Consider the following 19,311-nt stretch of genomic DNA (forward strand, 5'->3'; position numbering starts at 1 on the left):
AAATATGCCACAAAAATTGTAGAATAGACTATCATAAACCAAAATGTCCGATGCGCTGAGAATCGCCAACAACTTTTTGAGACGCTTTACAGTAGTTGGCGATTCTTGGCGCATCGGACATTTTGGTTTATGATAGTCTATTCTACAATTTATTCTACAATTTTTGTGGCATATTTTTTAAACCTTTTTTCATCTTGGACCCCCGACGAAGGTTTGTCCGAAACACAGACCGTGTCGGGTCCCTTGTTTGGTAAAAAGGTTTATATATATATATATATATATATTTGTCACAGTGTTTAGAGCTACAGCCTCAGCACCTTGAGGTTGTAGATTCAAATCTCACACTGCTCCCATGTCACCTGACCCCTAATGCCCCAGGTATATTATATAGAGTGTGAGCCCACCAGGACAGATAGGGAAAAATGCTTGAGTACCTGAATGGAGCAGGGACTGTCTTTTTTGTGACTCTGTACAGCGCTGCGTGCGTCTGGTAATGCTATAGAAATAATTCATAGTAGTAGTGGGAAGAGTTTCAGTCTTGGGAAGCAGAGCTGAGATTGTGATGAGGAGTGTGTGGCGCAGTGGTTGGAGCTACAGCCTCAGCACCCTGGGGTTGTGGGTTCAAACCCCGCGCTGCTCCCTGTGCTCCTGGGCAAGTCACATAGCCCCAGGTACGTTAGATAGATTGTGAGCCCACCGGGACAGAGAGGGAAAATGCTTGAGTACCTGATTGTAAAACCGCTTAGATCAGTGTTTTTCAACCTTTTTACACCTATGGACCAGCAGAAATAAAAGAATTATTCTGTGGACTGGCATCGGTCCGTGGACCGGCGGTTGAAGAACATTGGGCTAAGTTGTGGGCAGACCCCGCCCATATCTACCCAAGCTCCACCCCAGACCCCACCCCCATAATAGTACTAATTGCACCTTGCACGTCCCGTGCCTCATCTGGAAGCCTTCCCTCTGACGTTGCAACGTCAGAGAGAAGGCTTCCGGTTCAGGCGCAGGATGGCCGTAGGAGCCACTGCCCGTGACTTTGTGCACTGAATCAGTTAGGAAGAGGGAGCTGGCTCGAAGATAACGCCGCATCAATCGTGGACCGGCGGTTGAAGAACACTGTTTTGGGCCTGATGCACGTACTGGCCCTGTGGACTGGCATCAATCCGTGGACTGACGGTTGAAGAACATTGGGCTAAGTCGTGGGCCAGACCCCGCCCATCTCCACCCCAGACCCCACCCCCATAATAGTACTAATTGCACCTTGCACGTCCCGTGCCTCATCTGGAAGCCTTCCCTCTGACGTTGCAACGTCAGAGAGAAGGCTTCCGGTTCAGGCGCAGGATGCCCGTGGCTTTGTGCACTGAATCAGTGAGGAAGAGGGAGCTGGCTCGAAGATAACGCCGCATCGATCGCACCGTGGACCGGCGGTTGAAGAACACTGTTTTGGGCCTGATGCACGTGCTGGTCCTGTGGACCGGCAGGGAATTTCTGTGGACCGGCACTGGTCCATGGACCAGTGATTGAAGAACACTGGCTTAGATAACCTTGATAGGTGGTATATAAAAACCTAATAAACTTGAAACTTGAATGTAACCCACATAGGCTATAAGTGGTATAGAAACACTAAAATGATTTTAAAAAAAAATTCTTTATTAAGATAAGCTGTAATTTCTTTGAGTCCCACCAACCTGTGGAGACCGTTGTTGCTTTATTTTATCTTAGCCTTGAGCATAACAGTGGCCTCTTGCTGATTGTTTTTCTCTCCAATGATTAACAACAATTTGTCGAGGCACAAATTTACTGTTCACTGGGTACTGGAGGCTTAGGGCTCCTTTTACAAAGATGCGTTAGGGCCTAAGGCGCAGAATAGCGTGCACGTTAGCCGCTACCGCCTCCTCTTGAGCAGGCGGTAGTTTTTCGGGTAGCGCACGCTATAGCCCGTGCTAATTCAGTGTGTGCGCTAAAAACACTAGCCCTTAATGTTTTTAGCAGCAGAACCACACATCTGCCAGTGCTATGTACATTATTGCAAATGCTAATCTGGCTTAACTGGCCCTTTTCTGCAATTCTAAAACATCTGTGCAATTCAAATCAAAATGAGCACGATATTCATGGGAATACTGGCTCTCTTCCCAAATGTACCATTGCTGGGGGAAATATTTTTTCTTACGGGTCCCAGGGCAACAAGAGGGCATCCGCTAAAACTTAAGGGGGGGGGGGGGGGGAAGATTTAATGGTGACACCAGGAAATACTTCTTCGCCGAACGGGTGATTGATCGATGGAATAAACTTCCACGCCAGGTGGTCGAGGCCAGTAGCGTGCTCGAATTCAAAAGTCGATGGGACAAACAGGTGGGGGTGCTACAGAGTTATGCATAAAATATGGATACTCCAGGGAGGGAGGGTTCTTGAGTGGGCATACTTGTTGGGCCGCCGGCCCTCTTCTGCCATCGTACTCTAGATTTACAGCTGTTTAGAGGCATGGTTGAAGTAGCAAGACTTTATAATCCTCGCAGTGAGAGGAATCTGCTCTCTCCATTTGTTACACAAAAAGGAAGAACCAACAGGGTCGAAGACAAAAGAAGGAAAACTGCAGTCACACGTTCAATGATACAGGCAAAGTTTATTAAATTGATTTCGACATCTAGCAGCCTACGCATAGATTGTCCTTTGGCGTTCGTCTTCACACAGGTTTTAGTTTGTTTTGAGGTTTTATTTGATCCCTTTTCAACCTGGGACCCCTGATGAAGGCGTGTACCGAAACACGGACCGTGTTGGGTCCCATGGTTTAGCTTTAAGGTGTTGTTTTTAACCGCAATCAATTTAATAAACTTTGCCTGTATCATTGTACGTGTGACTGCTGTTTTCCATGTTTTGTCTTCTCTCCATTTATTACACATCTGGCCATATTTTATGAAACCTAATTAGAAAAGGTGTCCAGAGTGCTGTCATTGCAGAGAGCTGTCTTGGTTCTCTGACAACCCCCCCGTGCAATATCAGCCTCTGGGGCTCATTTTCAAAAAATGAAGACGTCCCCCCCCCAAAAAAAAATGGCATACACCGGCGCTTGGACATCCTAATTGCCAGGATGTCCAAGTGCTGATTTTCAAAACCAATTTCAAGTTTCAAGTTTCAAGTTTATTAGGTTGTTTGTTGAATCGCTTAATCAGATTTCTAAGCGATGTACAATAAAATATACACATAAGAAGACGAAAACATTACATACAATTTATCAATTATAACAAAAACAAAGGGAAAGAGGAAGAGAAATACATTTTTTATAGTAAAGAAAGAACATACAGGGAAAACACATAAGGAAATTAAAAAATGATTAAAAAAATAATTAACTAGAGTAACACTGTATAATAAAATTTAATTAATTTGCAAATGCGTCTTTAAACAAGAAGGTTTTTAATTCGCTTTTAAATTTCCCAAACACTTTCTCCTCCCGTAAAAACATAGGAAGCGCATTCCAGATCTGGGGAGCTGTACATGAGAAGACGTCTTGCGAGGCGTCTCAGCCGCTGTGCATCCAAAATTCAAGGTGTGTGGGGGGGGAGGCATGTTGGAGGTAGGCTTTGGGCACGCTTAGACTTGAACATCTTGTGGCGATAATCGAACCATTCTCAAGACGTCCAGAACGGAACATAGACGTCTGGAGCTAGACCTGTTTTAGAAGCATTTAAGTACCAAAAAGGTACCCAAACGGACCAAATGATCACTGGAGGGATTAAATAATGCCCACTACATTTCCCCAGTGGTCACTAACCCCCTGTCATCCCCCCCCCCAATTGAATGAAATAGTACATAGCTGTCTCTAAAACAACAGCATTTAGTATGGGAAATCCTAGTAGACATTTTCAACTTGGCCGATTTTGTGGTTGAAAATTGCCAAAAAGATAGGATGTCCTGATGGCCAAAAGACATCTAAGTAGGCAATTTTCAAAAAAATGAAAAATTGGATGTCCAGCGGTTTCAAAAATGGATGTCTCTTCATCCCAACCTTTGGACATTTTGCAGGAAACATCCAAAGTTGGACTTAGACGCGCTATCGAAAATGGCCTTTCATGTTCCTCGTTAAGCACAGTAACATTAAGATAGAAATCAAAAATTGTAAATAAAAAAATAAAGATCTCTCTCTCTCTCTCTTTAAATGATATATGTGCAGTCCTATCTTAGACAGAAGATAAAAAGCAGACTTTGATATGTCCATAAGAACATAAGAATAGCCTTACTGGGTCAGACCAATGGTCAGTATCCCGTCTTCACGGAGGCCAATCCAAGTCACAAGTACCTGACCAAAACCCAAATAGTAGCAACATTCCAGCATCTCAGAGAATAGCAAGATTCTGGAACCCCAATGAGAGCAACATTCCAGAGCTGAGATTGTGATGTCATAATGTTACAATGGCTTAATTGTCCTATACTTGGCTCAAATAAGAACATAAGAATAGCCTTACTGGGTCAGACCAATGGTCCATCTAGTCCAGTATCCTATCTTCACGGAGGCCAGTCCAAGTCACAAGTACCTGGCAAAAACCCAAATAGTAGCAGCAGTCCATGCTACCGTCCCATGTCTGTCTCCATAGAAGACTATGGACTTTTCCTCCAGGAATTTGGCCAAACCTTTTAGAAAACCAGCTACATTAACTGCTCTTATCACATTCTCTGGCAACACATTTCAGAGTTTAACTATTCTCTGAGTGAAAAAATATTTCTTCCTATCGGTTTTAAAAGTATTACTCTGTAACTTCATTGAGTGTCCCCTAGTCTTTGTAAATCTTGATGCTGTAAAAAATCGATCCAGTCAGGATTTTGTACACTATTGCTAGGGGCACCATTCTGAGTGATAGTTCTGGTACGAGAAGAAGCTACCACGGGCCACTCCTACCCAAGAAACCATTAGACCACCAGGTAAGGGCCAGTTTGGGAGAACGAGAGGACACTCTCTAAAGTTGAAAGGGGATAGATTTCGTACAAACGAAAGGAAGTTCTTCTTCACCCAGAGAGTGGTGGAAAACTGGAACGCTCTTCCAGAGTCTGTGACAGGGAAAAACATCCTCCAGGGATTCAAGACAAAGTTAGACAAGTTCCTGCTGAACACGGACGTACACTGATAGGGCTAGTCTCAATTAGGGAACTGGTCTTTGACCAGAAGGCCGCCACGTGAGCAGACTGCTAGGCATGATGGACACAGCAGCAGCAATTCTTATATTCTTAATATTCAGCATTTAAGTGGCCAGGATTAGCACATAAATGGGATCACATAAATGTCTGTCCTATCTTAATGCGGTAACCTATTGCCGCTTAAGTGATGAACATTGACTTAAGTGGCTAAAAAAAAAAAAATACCTGAATATTCAAGGCTTAAGCCTGCATAGGTTCTTGCTTTGAATATCCAGGAATAATCCTGTTGGCAGTGAGCATAACACTCACCACCCATGGCTAAGTATTGATCTCTTTATTTTCATTGTGCTCTCTTGTATTAATCGGCCATCTGTTGACTTGTGAAATGAAACACAAAGAATCATATTATGATATAAGAAATAAAACACAAAAAGCAGAGCCAACAACCCCACGGTAAAAACCAACAAACGAAAGAAAGTCAGGAGGGAAGTGTACACATCAACCGATGACAACGTTGAGTTTCAAATCATTTATTCAGTGGAAACACATATATAAATACTGAAATGATCAAAACGGAACCTAACCACTCCATATTCCGGAAGAAACTGAAAACTCATCTATTTGACACTTAGGGCTCCTTTTACGAAGCTGCATTAGTGGCTTTATCGCATGCAACTTTTTAGCGCATGCTAACCCCCGCGCTAGCTGAAAAACTACTGCCTGCTCAAGAGGAAGCAGTTGTGGATAGCGTGACCGGCAAATTAGCACGCGCTATTACGCATGTGGCTTCGTATAAGGAGCCCTTAATCACATTTATTCTCTCCTCCCCCCTCCACTCCTCTCCCTCCCCCTCCTACCCACCTCTTCTCCTCTCCCATCCCTCCTCCCCTTCTCCTTCCTCGCCCCCCCCTCTATAAGTCACCTTGAGCCTACCTAGGTATGAGCGACGCAGAAATAGAAGATTAGATTAGATTAGATATATCCTTCTGTGGATCCTTTCAAACTCTCTTGTACCTGACAAGGTCTGTGTTTCGGCTATAACATTGAAGCTTGTGTCAGGGGTGTGGTTAAACAATCTCTGCTGATCCGCTGCCTCTCACCAGAGAGGATCCCTGGGGTATCAATGATGCCGGTGCTCTCCAGAACTGGATTAGGTAGCTGGGCACACATAAATCTTTATTGAGGTCTTGAGTTCTGTGACAGAGACCCTGCCAACCCTGAGCCTGAACCTCAGGAATATGAGCCTTGTCCTACCAGCCACTTAGAAAGGGAAGGTTTAGAACCCCTGAGAGAAAGACAGAACCTATTTAGAAGTCCCAGTTGTAAAACTGCCACTTTAAAGGCTGCAAAAGCTGAGTCCCAGTTTAAGTGTGCAAGTCCCTTTAAATCTTCTCCTGTCCCAGCCAGAGGGAGGGGGTGGGGACCTGGAGCATGGAACTTTAGGAAGCAGCCCTGCTTGCTAGAGAGGGGAGCAGCCCCTGGCCAAAGAGGAAGGAACCAGCCCAGGAAGCCATACGTGGAGTTGCTAAGAAAATTGCTTGAGAGAAAACAGGAGCAGGTAGAAGTTTCTGATACTGAAATGCAGGACTTGGATTCAGAGAAGGCTGCTTGTGACCCACAAGGGGAAGGTATGGATTGGCAGGCTGCTTTTGAACTGCCGGATAATGCTGAGGAAAGCATGGACTTTTGAACAGTGTCACAAGATGGAGGAACTGTGAGTAACTTTTTTTGTGTGTGTGTAAGGACTGAAGCTGATATGATTTTTCCTAATTGCTTTATTGTGTGAAAGGACTGTTTAAAGCTAATTACCTGATAAGGATAAAGCTCAGAGAAGGAAAACTTGTGCTCCCTGTGAACTTTTTTGCCAAATGTTTTTTTTTCTCTGAAGAAAACTTTGCTTTGTTTAAAAGCTACCAGTAAGGACTTTGTAGGGCTGGAAGCTGACATGGCAAAAAGCCTGCCTTGCTAAGGTCAGAGCTGGGAAAGACAGAGAAGCATTTTTGTGAAACGTAGTTTTTTCTTTTGTCTAAACCTGTCTGCCATAACAGAGGCAATTGAACTGAGAAGTGTTAGCTCTGCTCAAGTTGCTGAGAACTGTAGATTTGCTAAAGCAGAGTGGGTCTCTGTGAATTTCTTTTGCAAAGTGTTTTGCTGGACTTTGTTTTCCTGTTGGCTTGTATGAGTGAAAATCCTGAAAACCTGATATCCTGACAAACAGGAATTGTTAGTGTTTTTTTTTTCTGAATGCTAATAAACCAGTCTTGTTTTCCTTCCCAAGTGTCCTGGTATGTCTGGGGAGATACCGGGGGGAAGGGAAATTGGGAATAAGACCACATAGCCATCCTGACTTTTGTGATTGGGGGACTGAGCATGGGTCTCCGCTCGGCCAGCCGCAGGTCCCTGTCGCAGCTCAGAACTCGGGCGCTAAAGTGAACAGAGCAAAAACTTAGATGCCCAATGTATTGAATAAATGATTTGGAACTCAATACTGTCCTAGGTTGATGTGTACAATTCCCTCCCCACTTTCTTTCTTTTGATAATAACTAAAACCCCATGTGCATGACTGTATGGCACCCTTGCCTTGCAATCTTGCAAATATTTTAAAAGGGTACCGGTCTTGATGTTCTAGGAGTATTGCGTTTAGTGTAGTTGCTGGTGGCTTTTGAACCAAGATAAGAACCTTCAGTTTCCGCATTTAACATAATAAAGCAACAAACTAATAATTCATTTTACTTGCTAAATTTCAGTATAAGATGTATTTTCCTCCCCCCCCCCTTCCCTGCGATAGGTGAGACCTGTACTCAGATGAATTGAATCTAGTATAAAATGCATATAATTACTGTTGATTCTTCTTGCTGGTACGGAGACCGTAGAAGTTTGCCGGCATAGGCTACTCTGCCTCACACTGCCCCACTGCTGGAGTCACCATCACAGCTAACTCCAGCCCCTCCTGATCTATATTGCCATATACTGTACACAGACTGCAAAAGTCCATCTGGCATTATCTTTGCTTCCTCGCTACAGCCCTCCTTATATTCTTGAAGGGGAGGGAGGATCAGAAAGGGGGAGCCTAGAGGAGCACATGTGCTGCTATCTGGAAATTAACTGAGCACTGGCTGATTTTTAGGCTGGTGCCTGGTTTACCTCATTGCAGAAAGCTAGGACAGTATTTTTGCTGTTCTATTTGAAACTTTATGCTGCTACCTAGTCAATTAGTGGACTGAATACTGCTGCTTACCGGCTAGGTTGCCACTCCACCCCTGGCCTACCCTTAACCTATTCAGTTAGGGAAAGGCTGTTTAGAGGGGATAAGTACCACTGAGTATTCCCATTGCAGTGGTGTGTGGTGAGGACTTTCAGGAGATTCAGTGAATCCCCAGCTCTACAGCCTTGCTTGATGCAGTTTGATTTGCTGAGTAGGCAGACTGCTCAACCAGTCTAACTGCATCAAACAAAAAGTAAACACACAAAAAAAGCAGTGCTCCTGGGCTGGGGATTCTCCGAACCCCCAGAAGGCCCTTGACAGTACTGATCTGAATTTGATTGGCTGAGCAGCATCCGCCTGTTGCCTGCTCAACCAATCAAATTCAGAGCAGTGCCCTCAGGGCCTTTAGGAGGTGGGGTGAATCCCTTGAAGGCCCTGACCGCACGACACTCTCATATAGCCCTGGACAAGTAGGATGACCAACTCTCCCTTATTTCCCGGGTACTCTATTATTAGAGAGCTAATGAGCTAATTTTTTTTTTTCCTCCCAGCTTAGTTCTGCAACATCAGCAGACAAATACATATAGGTTAGGACTAAGACACATTTTTATTCTATGCTGTGACCTATATATTATATACAATGCAAATTCATTGTTTTGTTTAATATTATCCATTCCATGAACATCTGCTGGGGTGACGCTGCACCGCTAAAACTTTGTCGCAATTAAATCTCCCTTAAATTCATAGCCGACAGGTTGCTCTCCCTATGGACAAGTGATTTATATGGTTAGGAGCCTCTTCTGGCTGTTTAAATCTCTTTGAATAATGACTGGAATATAATTAAAAAGGTGTGAAAAAGCTGTGTGCTTTGAAGAAAAAGTTTCTAGTTGAAAAACGTACTTGTTTTGTGTAGAGCTTCATTGGAGGGATAAGAAGTTGCTCCCTTAATCCTGTATTTCTTGTCCTCGTTACCCAAAAGTGATACCCACCACAGATATTGAACTCTGAAAAAGAGACTCAAATGTTTCTAAAATGGCTGACATATACATTTATGTGCTGGTACTTATATATGTATGTTTTAAAATACCACTATATCACAAATATAGGAGGGAATGGCAGTAAATCAATCCAAAATTGTGTCTATCAGTAATTTGTGGTCAGAAACTATACTGAACTATCAGCACATTTAATAAGTAGGCCTCAAAATCCAACAGGATCTGAACCCCTAAAAGAAGAAAGCTCTCACCACAGGGTTACCAGTATTCTCATTCGCCGCTGTAAAAAAACTTGAGAAGTGGTACAAATTAATATCTGGATTTATGAATAAAAAAACAAAAACTGGTCTTAGAGACATTTGGAGCATTGAGATTAAGAATCAAATTACTGAGTCTCAATGGCCACAAATTTGGTCTTGGAGAATGAGATGCACAATGTCTGCATCTAGGAGACAAACATGTTTTTTTCTGTTGCATAGAGCATTCTGGACCCCTGTTCGTCTACAAAAATTAGATTGCTCTAAGTCTGATAGATGTTGGCTTTGTCATCTTGAAGCAGGGACTTTAGACCATTTATTGTTCTATTGTCCATTTATTATGGATTTTTGGAAATCAATTTGGGACCAAATTAATAGTTTATTAGAAAATCGTGTGGCATTATCGTATGATACAGTATTATTTGGCATGTGTATGAAGGCTAAGAGCCAAATATCTTCCAAAAATAATAAACTCTTACTTATTTTTACAGGAGTCACCATACAACAAATTACTTGTAATTGGAAAAATTGGAATAGATTAAACTAGTTTTTGGTGGAATTCAGTGTGTCATATTTATAAAATGCACTAAAATCTTATATTGGTAGGCTGTCACACAAAATATATAATCTTCAAGGTAAGTATTACAGAGAGAAACCAGGGGTCTCAAAGCCCGATATATGTTACAGAGCTAATGGCCAATGCGGTGAGCTATCATCGTTCCCGTTTATTTTCTCTGTAAAATTTTTTAGCTATTTTTTTGCAGAGAAAATAAACGGGAACGATGATAGCTCACCGCATTGGCCATTAGCTCTGTAACATATATCGGGCTTCTGGCTGGGAGCACTTGAGACCCCTGGTTTCTCTCTGTAATACTTACCTTGAAGATTATATATTTTGTGTGACAGCCTACCAATATAAGATTTTAGTGTGTTTCACAAGGTTTGGAAAGAGGATATTTATAAAATGGAAAGAACATTAGCTATTCAGAAAGGAAATTTTAATAAATTTCAAGATGTGTGGGGGCCATTAACAAATGAATAAGTATTTTCCCTGATTTGTACAAATGAAAGAATGGGGTGGGGGGAGGGGGGACTTTATGATATGGTATAAGCATTATGAGATGTTGAAGGGATGGGAGGGAAAGGGATAATTCTATTTAACATGAAGAATTGTAGAATTTCAAGTGATGTATTTAAGTCAAAATGGTTGATACTTTTTGATGCACTTGATGTAAGTTATAAAAATGAATAAATAATTTTTTTTTAAAAAGAAAAAAAGTTTGAGAAGAAAACTCCACACGGGAGAAAAAGTTGTCAGTCCAAAATAAAAAACAATGGTCATAGATTCTCTTAAAATTTGTGAAAGTTACTGAGCACAAATTATTAATAATCTCAAAAGGCGAAAAGCAGAGAAACAAAACTTATCTAAATAGCGTGTGTTTCATTACATTTCCTTTCAAGCAGTGTTATGTCACTACTTGTTGTGGGAAAACAGATTGAAAGACTACATCTCCCAGCAGTCATAGGGCCAGGGGGAAGGAAAGAGCAGGAATGGAATACTAGCCACACCCAAACAAGCTCAAACTGGTTTAGGCCAGGTGAGAAGTTCTCTGAGGGCAGGCTACCCTAACACACCTGCAGGGAGGACTACTCAGTTCCCTGCAATGAAAGAAAAGGGTTTAGCTTTCACACAGAGATAGTGCCAGGGCCAGCTTCAGAGTGCCCACCTGCTCCATACCCAGCAAGCCAGAGCCACATGACAAAAAAAAAAAAAGCAACAGACCCCAGCCCCAGAGAACCAGAAGGCAAGAGTCCAACTCATGGCAACAAACTCGGGCAGAGGTTTGTGGTGAAGAGGCTAATGATAAGGTTGATTCTGGGTTTGTGCAGGATAGTGAAATGGTGGATAATGACATTACCTATGATATGGAGATAGAATGTTCTGATTTGCCCAGCTCTGACGGTATGGACATAGGCTGAGAGCCATTGCTAATAAGGGAGCTGGAAGGAAAAGTAAAGTCTGCTCAAGTTTATTGGAAATGTTGAAGTTTTTGTTTTGAACTTTAAATACAAGCCACAGGCAGCCATTTTGTTGGGATCTGGGGAGGGGATCTTTCCAAGCTGATCCATTGATGGACAATTATTTGGAGAGGATCCCACCCTTGGGGCATTAAGCCTAACCCCAAGGGAGTTTTGCCTGGCAGAGGAAAAGCTTTTATTTTGTTGGAATAAGGCTTTTATATTCTGGCATATTTTTTGGGACAGCAATTGTTTGGCTTGGTTTGTGAATGCTGGACTTAAGCACAAGGTGATACAAACCTGAGAATTTATTTGACCCTTGTTTATGCTGGTGAAACAATAAACAGTACTCAAGATAATTGCACCCAAAGTTTTGAACTCTTTTATTTTGAGCCTTACTAAGCTACCATAACGTAATGTAATGTAATGTAATTTATTTCTTATATACCGCTACATCCGTTAGGTTCTAAGCGGTTTACAGAAAATATACATTAAGATTAAAAATAAGAAAGGTACTTGAAAAATTCCCTTACTGTCCCGAAGGCTCACAATCTTACTAAAGTACCTTGAGGGTAATAGAGAAGTGAGAAGTAGAGATAGAGGAAAAATAAAATAAAAATAAACATTTTAACAAGACAGCATTGATCTAGATACTTTGGAAGGTAGAAGAAAGGAGGGAAAGGAATAGATGTAGAAGAGGGAACCGTTGAACAGTAGAATTCTGGAGTAATTTAAATGATAGAAATAGAACAAAACAAAGACAAAAGGCAAAACAATAGATAAGATTACAGATAAATCATAAGCTGGAAATAAAAATAAAAATAAAACTTTGTCTTCAATCCACGGTTTCAGCGTCATTGATGAAGTGGAGCAAGTAAGTTTAAGTTTTCTCCTCTGAGGGAAAGCCGCCCGGATCTTATAGTCATAACAACCTCGCAAATCGCTTGGCTGAGGTTTGTGTGCACTGGGTTAGGCCACTTGCTGAGTCCAGTTTGGCCACAACTGGTCACAGTTTCTTCTCGCAATTTTCTCACTAGTCAATCGATGATTATAATCCAAACAGTAAATATAGCCAAGGCATCCAATGTTCATTCCATCACTGGCCATAAACAGAATCTTTAAAGACAAAATGGCGCCCATTGAAGTTTTTTTGAGATGTTTATAAATTGAAAATGGATGCTCCTGCCGCACTTAACCAGCACATAAATGTCCATTCTTTGATGTACTTTAGAACAGTATCTAAGTCAACATATTCTGTTCTAAACGTTCCGACCTGGATATCTCTATTCCGATTGGGCTGTCCTTTCTAAAATGCCACTCTAGCTTCAATTGTTAACCCTTTGGTGTCTGGCATCGAGAATTTGGGGCCTAGTGTAAGATAATGTAGAATAAGCTGACTTCAGAAAGGTGAATGGTGTAAATCTAGAAATTTTTGTCGTACTGCTTACAGTTCTAGAACTCAGTTTTGGCTTAGTTTATTGGAACTAACAATTAAGAAAAAAAATCTTGTCATAACAGAAGAATGTTATTTTCCTGTATTGTTGAATTACCCAGACATCAGCGTTTCAGTTTCCAGCTAGTGATTGCTGAGTTCTGAAAGCTATAGGCCTAAATCACCATGACAACATGAACATATAATTATATATATGAGCTAGACACAAAATTAAGGCAAAGTAACAAAAGCATCTGAAAAGGATTTGGTTTTAATTCTCCTTTGTAGAGCAAGTGAAAAGGAGGATTAGAATAAAAAGCACCGAAAGAGATTCATTCCAAATGCCTGGTGAAAACTGGTTTATGCTTTCATATACAGAACAGGAGCTGATGCGCATTAAGAATCACTGAGAAATTTAACAAGAGTACAGTAACCCCAGGTAGGTTGCTCAACAGTAACATAACATAGTAGATGACGTTAGATAAAGATCCGAATGGTCCATCTAGTCTGCCCAACCTGATTTAATCTAAAAATTTGTTGTTGTTGGTTTTTTGTTGTTTTTTTTTTCCTTCTTCTTAGCTATTTCTGGGCAAGAATCCAAAGCTCTGCCCGGTACTGTTCTTAGATTCCAACTACTGAAGTCTCCGTCAAAGCTCACTCCAGCCCATCTAAACCCTCCCAGCCAATTGAAGCCCTCCCCAGCCCATCCTCCACCAAATGGCCATATACAGACACAGACTGTGCAAGTCTGCCCTGTCCTGGTCTTAGTTCTTCAATATTTGCTATTCTTTTCTGATTCTAGATCCTCTGTGTTCATCCCATGTTTTTTTGAAGTCTGTCACCGTTTTCCTCTCCACCACCTCTTTCGGGAGCACATTCCAGGCATCCACTACCCTCTTCGTAAAGAAGAATTTCTTTACATTGCTTTTGAGTCTCCTACACCTCTACCTCAAATTATGTCCTCTGGTTTTACCATTTTCCTTTCTCTGGAAAAGATTTTGTTCTATGTTAATACCCTTCAAGTATTTGAACGTCTGAATCATATCTCCCCTGTCCCTCCTTTCCTCTAGGGTATACATATTCAGGGCTTCCAGTCTCTCCTCATACTTCTTCTGGTGCAAGCCTCCCATCATCTTCGTCACCCTCCTCTGGACCGATTCAAGTCTTCTTACGTCCTTCACCAGATACGGTCTCCAAAACTGAACACAATGCTCCAAGTGGGGCCTTACCAATGACCTATACAGGGGCATCAACACCTTCTTCCTTCTACTGACTACGCTTCTCTTTATACAGCCCAGCATCCTTCTGGCAGCAGCCACTGCCTTGTCACACTGTTTTTTTTGCCTTTAGGTCTTCGGACATTATCACCCCAAGGTCCCTCTCCCCGTCCGTGCATATCAGCTTCTCTCCTCCCAGCATATATGGTTCCTTCCGATTATTAATCCCCAAATGCATCACTCTGCATTTCTTTGCATTGAATTTTAGTTGCCAGGCATTAGACCATTCCTCTAACTTTTGCAGATCCTTTTTCATATTTTCCACTCCCTCTTCGGTGTCTACTCTGTTACAAATCTTGGTATCATCTGCAAAAAGGCAAACTTTTCCTTCTAACCCTTCAGCAATGTCACTCATAAACATATTGAACAGGATCGACCCCCAACACCAAACTCTGAGGGTGCCTAGAGCAGATGTGCATCTTAGTAATGAGCCAACTAGGTGTCAACAAGTGACCATTGGTATCAATTGGATTTGCTCGTGCATCTTCCCTAGGTGCTATTATATAACATTTTAGTTATTTACTTGTTTATCCCATCCTTGCAAAAGAGCCCAGAACTGGTTACAGGAGCACAGTACGCACACAGCAAAGTCGGAACAAATATGGCCAAGACGCATTTGGGAAGCGAGTGGTACAAAAGACTGGGTTATGATAAATAGAGAACATCTGCGTGCAGCTCAAAAGGAGCCTGGCCATGGGAGGGGTCTGGGTTAGGGTTGCCAGATTTTCCATTTTGGAAAATCCGGACCTCCTAGCCCCGTCTCCAGGTCCACCTAGTTCTGCCCAACCCCGCCCTAATCCCGTCCCCTAAGCCCCGCCCCCCGCTGCCTGCTCTTGTCGGGCAGGGAGGAAGGCCCCGCATGAGTGACCATCGTGCGATGACGCCACGTGCACGTCCGGACGTCTGATTCAGTGTTCCCGCTAAGCTGCGCTGGGGTGCGCTGACGCACAAAATATTACCTCGCAGCGCACAAGTTTCTCGTCACAGCGCACACAGTGTAGAGCACAGTTCTTCAACCGCCGGTCCGCAAACAAAATCTTGCCGGTCCGCGAAGGATTCGGTCCCCGCCGCAACGAAAGGCCGGCGTCAGCTGACTTGCAACTTCCTGTTGCAGTCGCTGTGCCGGGACTCCTGCCTTCCACCGCGTTTGCCTCCTGCCTTGTCTCCGCACCTCCAGACCAGCAGCGGCAGCTGTGTATGCTTTTAACTTCGGCACAGAGCTGCCCCTAATCAATAGTTTAGCGCGGTTTCATAAGGCAGCCTCGGGGCCTTTGCTAGGCCGGCCCACATCGCATCATCGAAGCGGGCCGGCTATCAAAGGCCCCGAGGCTGCCTCATGAAACCGCGCTAAACTATTGATTAGGGGCAGCTCTGTGCCGAAGTTAAAAGCATACAGAGCTGCCGCTGCTGGTCTGAACTCTTGGGCCGCTGAAGGAGGGCAAAAAGCAGCTGTCCTGGAGGTTTCCCTTCCTCTCGCCTTTACAGGTTCCTTTTTTCCACCTTTTTTTTTTTCCTTCAAACGGCAACGGGCCCCAGCATCGACATCAATCAAGTAAGTTCCACTGTCAATCAAGCGGTTCTGCTCGGCCAAAGCTTCCCCTGTGACATGAGCCACCCTCAGGGGAAAGAAAGTGACCCACAAAGGTGAGGGGAAGGGGGGCAGATGATGGAAGTTGGGGGGGGGGGGAGAGAGAGAGAGAAGGGGCAGATGATGGAATGGAGGAGATGAGAGAGAGAGAGAAGGGGACAGATGATGGAAGTGAGAAGAAGGGAGAGAGAGCAGAAGGCAGATGGATGTCAGTTGAGAAGGGAGAGCAGATGCTGAATGGAAGTGGGGAAAGAACACATACTGGATGGAAGGAGGAGATAAATAAAGGGGGAAGAAAATAGTAAGATAATGGAGGGGTGAGGGAAAGGGGTGACAAGCTGTGTGTAGACACAGTGAAAAGAGGGAAACGGGACTAAATAGTAAGAAAGAATTTAATTTAGATGGAGGCAGAAAATAGAGAAGGAAGACCAGAGAAGAAAAGGGAAGAGAGAGCAGAGAATGATCAGATCTGAGTGGAGGAAATGAGAAGAGAGATATGCTAAAAACCACAGGGGGGAGGGAAGGATAGAGATGCCAGACCATGAGGGGAACAGAAGGAAGATGATGGATGCTAGACCAAATTGGGGGGTGGGGGGGGGCAGGAGGAGAGATGGCAGGGAAAGACAGACAGTGAATGGAAGGGGCAGATGCTGGACTGAAGAGACAGAGAAGGTTATCATGCTGCTGTACCGGGCCATCGTACGCCCTCACCTGGAGTACTGCGTCCAGCACTGGTACTTTAAGAAGGACACGGTACTACTCGAAAGGATCCAGAGAAGAGCAACTAAAATGGTTAAGGGGCTGGAGGAGTTGCCGTACAGCGAAAGATTAGAGAAACTGGGCCTCTTCTCCCTTGAGCAGAGGAGATTGAGAGGGGACATGATAGAAACATTCAAGGTACTGAAGGGAATAGACTTAGTAGCTAAGGCAGGGAGAACGAGAGGGCACTCTCTAAAGTTGAAAGGGGATAGATTCCATACAAACGTAAGGAAGTTCTGTGGTAGAAAGCAACATATTTATTTGGCTCATAACTTGCTGGCGCCCGATATTTTTAGCTCACAGTGAAAAAAGTTTGCTCACAACACCCGCCCGCTTAGAGGGAACACTGCTGCTAACCCTATCGATACTGATTTGTTAGAAATGGACTTGGCACATGGGAAAGTCTTGCATTAAAACACTTTAAGCACACATTCTAATAGGGAGGACCCCATAGACAAGACATTGGGCCGATAAGATAAAGGAGGGGTTTCAACTGCATGGATTGAGGCCTAGTGGCAACCCTTCTGGAGAAGCAGTTCATATGCCTGGGAAAAAAGAGGCTATATGCAGATTCAGTAAGTTTCAGCTTTAAAATCTGGCAAGGAGATGCCGCACTTGATCTTAACATAACTACCTCAAATGGCAGACAGAGAGCGAAATATGAAAGCTGTTTAGTCTTTGCATTTACACTGATGGATTGGAGTGGATAATATTCCTCTTTACACTCAAGTGACCTGAGAACTGGAGCAACCACACAGCCTAAGGAAGCTTATTAACCTGTGCGTGGCACAGTGGTTAAAGCTACAGCCTCAGCACCCTGAGGTTGTGGGTTCAAACTCACGCTGCTCTTTGTAACCCTGGGCAAGTCGCTTAATCCCCAGGTACATTAGATAGATTGTGAGCCCGATGGGACAGACAGGGGAAAATGTTTGAGTACCTGAATAAATTCATGTAAATCTTTCTGAGCTCCCCTGGGAGAACAGTATGAAAAGTTTCTGGTAACCAGAGCTGATACTGTGATGTCACAATGCCTCATTCCTCCAATAAGAGCCAACCTCATCAGTGATGTCACAATGGCATGATTGTCCTTTACTTGGCTCACTTCTAATAGATTTTGATTTCTAGAGTGGGGCAGTGGTTAAAGCTACAGCCTCAGCACCCTTGAGGTTGTGGGTTCAAACCCACGCTGCTCCTTGTGACCCTGGGCAAGTCACTTAATCCCCCCATTGCCCCAGGTACATTACATAGATTGTGAGCCCACCGGGATAGACAGGGAAAATGCTTGAGGACCTTCATCTAAACCATTCTGAGTTCCCTTGGGAGAATGGCATAGAAAATAAATAAATGGTATAGTTTAGAGATAATCCGCCTCCTTCATCAGTAGGGTGAATGAATGAAAAATAGAAAGAGGTGTTTCTATGTTGAAATTTTTCAATTGTAGGAATGCTAAGAACGTAAAACTAGGGAATGAAATGGATGGGGACTGCGCCGTGTGGAAAAGGCAGGTGGTGCTAGTGCACATGGAGGTGAATTTTAGAAAGAATATGCAAATCGAAATCGAGCTGTCCAGGTTGGGACGTGCCAAGTTCCGCTAGTATTTGGAACAGGATCTGCCACCGTTGAGCTTCTAGGAATACACACGTATGTTTAGTCAGTGCTTGATATACTGTTGTTTATGTGTAACAGGTCACAGCAGTTAACACAACATGGCCTAACAGGAACAGTACTCCCCCGATATTCGCGGGGATAACGTTCTAGGAACCCCCATGAATCTTGAAAAACCGCGAATACGGTTTTTCGTGGGGGAGACTGTAGAGGGCAACGGGAGAGGCAGGAGAGAGCAGCCGGAGCGCCGGTGAGTGAAGGAAATCGCTCGCTGTACGCTCCGACCGCCTCTTCCTGTACTGAGTGAAGGAAATCGCTCGCTGTACGCTCCGACCGCCTCTTCCTGTACTGAGTGAAGGAAATCGCTCGCTGTACGCTCCGACCGCCTCTTCCTGTACTGAGTGAAGGAAATCGCTCGCTGTACGCTCCGACCGCCTCTTCCTGTACTGAGTGAAGGAAATCGCTCGCTGTACGCTCCGACCGCCTCTTCCTGTACTGAGTGAAGGAAATCGCTCGCTGTACGCTTCGACCGCCTCTTCCTGTACTGAGTGAAGGAAATCACTCGGTTTGCTCCGACCGCCTCTTCCTGTACTGAGTGAAGGAAATCGCTCGCTGTACGCTCCGACCGCCTCTTCCTGTACTGAGTGAAGGAAATCGCTCGCTGTACGCTTCGACCGCCTCTTCCTGTACTGAGTGAAGGAAATCACTCGGTTTGCTCTGACCGCCTCTTCCTGTACTGAGTGAAGGAAATCGCTCGCTGTACGCTCCGACCGCCTCTTCCTGTACTGAGTGAAGGAAATCGCTCGCTGTACGCTCCGACCGCCTCTTCCTGTACTGAGTGAAGGAAATCACTCGGTTTGCTCCGACCGCCTCTTCCTGTACTGAGTGAAGGAAATCGCTCGCTGTACGCTCCGACCGCCTCTTCCTGTACTGAGTGAAGGAAATCACTCGCTGTACGCTCCGACCGCCTCTTCCTGTACTGAGTGAAGGAAATCGCTCGCTGTACACTCCGACCGCCTCTTCCTGTACTGAGTGAAGGAAATCGCT

This window comes from Geotrypetes seraphini, chromosome 9, assembly GCF_902459505.1.
Source record: "Geotrypetes seraphini chromosome 9, aGeoSer1.1, whole genome shotgun sequence".
NCBI classification, from domain to species: Eukaryota; Metazoa; Chordata; class Amphibia; order Gymnophiona; family Dermophiidae; genus Geotrypetes; species Geotrypetes seraphini.